Source organism: Nanorana parkeri, unplaced genomic scaffold (genome assembly GCF_000935625.1).
Source record: "Nanorana parkeri isolate BGI_ZX_2015 unplaced genomic scaffold, ASM93562v1 scaffold56, whole genome shotgun sequence".
Lineage (NCBI taxonomy): Eukaryota > Metazoa > Chordata > Amphibia > Anura > Dicroglossidae > Nanorana > Nanorana parkeri.
Window position 1 is genome coordinate 686,012 of NW_017306324.1, and position 4,918 is coordinate 690,929.

The 4,918-nt window shown below is 47.2% G+C and overlaps 2 protein-coding genes across 3 annotated transcripts in view; one reads left to right on the forward strand and one right to left on the reverse strand.

The window, feature by feature from the left end:
• Positions 1 to 375: 375 nt before the first annotated feature.
• IMPDH2 (inosine monophosphate dehydrogenase 2) overlaps positions 376 to 4,918 on the reverse strand; it is a 34,757-nt gene continuing 30,214 nt past the window's right edge. For both annotated transcript variants that reach the window (XM_018576126.1, XM_018576125.1), the window contains exon 15: positions 376 to 385. The gene's annotated coding sequence lies outside the window, so the exon portion shown is untranslated. The remainder of the gene's footprint in view (positions 386 to 4,918) is intronic.
• NDUFAF3 (NADH:ubiquinone oxidoreductase complex assembly factor 3) overlaps positions 4,078 to 4,918 on the forward strand; it is a 4,634-nt gene continuing 3,793 nt past the window's right edge. The window contains exon 1 of the mRNA XM_018576081.1: positions 4,078 to 4,149. The gene's annotated coding sequence lies outside the window, so the exon portion shown is untranslated. The remainder of the gene's footprint in view (positions 4,150 to 4,918) is intronic.

Consider the following 4,918-nt stretch of genomic DNA (forward strand, 5'->3'; position numbering starts at 1 on the left):
TAAAAAAAAAAAGGAACTTGCCCCTGTTATAGGCTGAGGACGGCCCCTGGCGTCCCGCAGCAGGTGAACCATGATTATTGGTGTATTGTTCTGGGGGGGGGCGGGAACATCACAGATGTTAATGTAACTGACACTCTCTGGTCTCTGGTTCCCAGGCAAGTCTTCTAATACCAGTTATCATTAACACCTTCCCTGCCAAGTGCCCTGTCATGGGCTGCTGCAATATTATGCAACCCCTCGCTTCTTTGTCCAGGAGGGTTGAGTTGTGCCCAAAAGGGCCAAGCCAGCTAGATGGGCGATTTTAGGGCTGCCTAAGAAAGCATTATTATTATTATTTCACCTATATCTGAGTGTGAACAGCTTTATATCATCTTATCAGTGTGTGCTTAGTGATAATATCGGTAATAACGTGTTAGGCCTCGTTCACACCTGAACGTTTTGTAGCGCGTTCTACGCTCGACGAACGCTCTACAAAACGCTCAAACATCTAAATCCCATTGTATGCAATGGTCTGGTTCCCACCTCGGCGCCCGCCCGGCCCTAACGTGCTACAAAACGGCCCGCGCCTGGAAAGGTCCCGGTACTACTTTGGGCCGTTTTGTTGCGCGTTTCCATTGGGATACAGCCAAATAGCCCCGCGAATCGCGGTAAAAAAAACGCGCAACAACCGCGCATAGGCAATACGCCTAGGTGTGAACTTACTTTACGCCTCTCGCTATAGGTTTACATGTGACCGGTTTGAAAACAAATGACTCTTTGTAAGGTTAGCCAATCTTATCTCAGCGGTCCTGAGAACCTATTCACACGTCCGTTTTCATGCAGCAAAACTCATATGCCTTTTGTTGCATGAAGATGCACTGCAAGTACAAATCCCGTTATGTATGTGGTTGGTCCACATCTATGCAATGCGGTTTAGTGTGAAAGGTAAACTACATGGGCCCGTTCACACGTAAGCATGAGCATTACTGTACATGATGCATGCACATGGAACGGTGTGAATCCAGCCTGAACGTAATAGTTACATGGAGGGTTAGTGTTAGGGTCACAGAGAGATTACGTTTTTGGCTTGCAGAAAGGGTTACATAAAGAGTTAGTGTTAGGGTTATGGGAAAGATTAGTGTTGGGGTTACAGGTAGGATTAATGTGAGGTTTAGTGTTAGGGTTACATGGAGGGTTAATGTTAGGGCTACAGGGAGAATTAGTGTTTGGGAAAACATGAAGGGTTAGTGTTGGGGTTACAAGGAGGGTTAGTATTGGGGTTATATGGCGGGTTAGTGTTGGGGTTACAGGGAGGGTCAGTGTTGGGGTTACGTGGAGGGTTAGTGTTGGGGTTACAGGGGGTGTTAGTGCTGGGGTTACAGGGAGGGTTAGTTTTGGGGTTACAGGGAGGGTTAGTGTTGGGGTTACATGGAGGGTTAGTGTTGGGGATACCGGGAGAGGTAGTTTTGGGGTTACATGGAGGGTGAGTGTTGGTGATACAGGGAGGGTTAGTGTTGGGGATACCGGGAGGGGTAGTATTGGGGTTACATGGAGGGTTAGTGTTGGGGATACCGTTAGGGGTAGTATTGGGGTTACATGGAGGGTGAGTGTTGGTGATACAGTGAGGGTTAGTGTTGGGGATACCAGGAGGGGTAGTATTGGGGTTACATGGAGGGTGAGTGTTGGGTATACAGGGAGGGTTAGTGTTACAGAGAGGTGTTGGGGTTACAGGGAAAGTATGAGTGAGAGGGGGTCCATAGTGAAGGCCATTGTTCACATTGCTAGCAGCTCTGCGCTTCAAACTACCAGTGTTGAGCGGCTCGCACTGACAGCCTGTGTATTGCCAAAATGAATGTTTTCCTAGTTTTGGGCTGCGTAGGGAAGTTTTGGAACCTGTACCAGTTCTTTCTATTGCTGTCCATCTCCCCTTTTTCAGAGATTTATGCTTACTTCCTGTCTAGATGATCTTGTCACTGGGTCAGAAAGTGATGACAATTGTCAGAGTTGGAATGAAATCTCTCAAAGTGGACTTACAAATATTGGCACATATGCGAATCTAGGCATGTTAGGATGTATTGACAGCCTATTTTCAGGATTCGGGTGTGAAAGTCAATTCGGATTCGGAATTCGGATGAAATTAATTAGCGGTAGTTCGTTCGCACGTTCGTTTCGTTTTCGTTTCTTATTCGTTTCTTTCGTTCGTTGCAGCAAAGTGACATTTGAGGGGTTCATCTTGTCTTGGGTATTACAGCACTGCCTGGTATGGAGGGGCTATGTATATTGGGGTTCAACCTCCCCTATGTGGCACATAGACATGTGACACCCGCTGCCAAGAAATGTCAGACCACAACGGGTGTTTTCGTAGGATACATTTTGGACGTTTCTTGTCTGTCCAATAATCCTGATATTACAAATGTTGGCTTTTTTTTTTTTATCACCTCCTGTCACAGAGAATGAAGATGAATGAGTTTACAGGGAGGACAGGGACAGCTGGCGATGATAAATGTCATGAGATCATCATAAAATATACAGCTTAGATGTCTTAGGTACTTTCCACCTATTAGTGGGTCCATTCCGCACATACTGCAAAATCAATTTTCAGTGAAGCGTGGAAGAAACCTCGAGCTTCTCACCCGGGTGCATGATGGGAAATCATTAAGAGAGGCAGCAGTGCGGAACGTGTGGTGACACCTCGCCCCGCCATTTTGTTTTTATTTTTAGATACCGCAACCTTCATTGTATCGCTATCAAGGTCATGTTAAAGCTGAACTCCGGCCTTCCCTTCAGTCTTGCACAGAAGTACCGTCTCCTCTCCTGGACTGATTTCACTGCACACTGTGAGCTTCCCACTGACCACCAATGTAAGGAGCATTCTTCCCACTGATCACCAATGTAAGGAGCATTCTTCCCACTGACCACCAATGTAAAGGGCATTCTTCCCACTGGACACCAATGTAAAGGGCATTCTTCGCACTGACCACCAATGTAAGGAGCATTCTCCCCACTGACCACCAATGTAAGGAGCATTCTTCCCACTGATCACCAATGTAAGGGGCATTCATCCCACTGACCACCAATGTAAGGAGCGTTCTTCCCACTGACCACCAATGTAAGGAGCGTTCTTCCCACTGGCCACCAATGTAAGGGGCATTCTACCCACTGATCACCAATGTAAGGAGCATTCTTACCACTGATCACCAATGTAAGGAGCGTTCTTCCCACTGGCCACCAATGTAAGGAGCATTCTACCCACTGATCACCAATGTAAGGAGCATTCTTCCCACTGATCACCAATGTAAGGAGCGTTCTTCCCACTGACCACCAATGTAAGGAGCGTTCTTCCCACTGACCACCAATGTAAGGGGCATTCATCCCACTGACCACCAATGTAAGGAGCATTCTTCCCACTGGACACCAATGTAGGGAGCATTCTTCCCACTGATCACCAATGTAAGGAGCATTCTTCTCACTGACCACCAATGTAAGGAGCATTCTTCCCACTGACCACCAATGTAAGGAGCGTTCTTCCCACTGACCACCAATGTAAGGAGCATTCTTCCCACTGACCACCAATGTAAGGGGCATTCATCCCACTGACCACCAATGTAAGGAGCATTCTTCCCACTGGACACCAATGTAGGGAGCATTCTTCCCACTGATCACCAATGTAAGGAGCATTCTTCTCACTGACCACCAATGTAAGGAGCATTCTTCCCACTGACAACCAATGTAAGGAGCATTCATCCCACTGACCACCAGGGAACTGGTTTTAGCAGGGGTTCCCAAGACCTGAAAATAATTTTAAGGATTCCTCTGGGATTTAAAAAAAAAAAAGCGAAAATCTGAGTTTGCAGATCCTTAAACCTTGCTTGCAATAATCTTTTATGGCCGCTAGAGAGCGCTACACAAGCAGTAGTAATCCATTCTGACTCCTGTCCACCAGAGGGCGATGCTGCACAGGTAAAGGCAATCAATTTCCACTCCGGGCCAACAGAGGCCAGTATCACACAAGCAGCGGCGATCTTTTCCGACTCCTGGCCACCAGGAGGCGATAATGCACAGGTTGTGGCAGGAAGGGCTCCTCTCTATGTTAAGTGTCATCTCCAGGCGGCCATGCTGTGTGTGTACAAGGACAAACCTTCTGCCAGGACCACTATGATCCAGCTCTAGGTATGTCTCTCCTCCTGTATGCTGCCATTGTATGTGCTCTTCGCCAAAACATGAACTTTATAAGACATGTCTGCGCAGTGTGGTGAGTGCAGGTCCCTTTTAAAGGGGAATGACACCCATAATGCAGCCTATGAGCTCACATGTGACATTGCTGCAGCATGCTTCCCTGATGTGAGCTGAATATCTTGCTCAGGCTGTAACAAGGCAGACAGGTACACTTCAACTTGCTGGTCTCTGTGTACTAATACCGTCCATCGTTGAAGTGTACGTCGCTGGTAACCAGGGGTCCATCTCGGGGGTCTAAGTTGGACTTGTTCTCAATGTAATCAATAGGAAGGAGATTATAATGTTTATATGGATTAGGAATCCCTGCCAGCATTAGTACTTGTGAGATTCAGGACCTGGGCACAGTATTGTACTGCGGCAGCGCATGTATGTTAATGCTGTTATGTGCGTTATGCTGCATGTTTACAGTATGGCATAGCGCACATCACCCTACGTGTGCTGCCGCAGCTTGATAATGTGCATGGGCCCTGAATATTACAAGTTAATTTCTATGGGCTGCCTAATGCAGCAAATCGCAGCAATGTACATGCGTGTGCTATTCTCAGCAGTGCAGCTCACAGCAACGTATGTGCGTTTAGGAGGGGCTTGGGGTACCACTGAGAATGTTTACCCTATACATTCAGACATGTGCAAGCAGAGGGGTGTATATAGATGGTACAGGGGGTGTCATATTCAGACATGTGCAGTCAGGAGGGGGGTATAT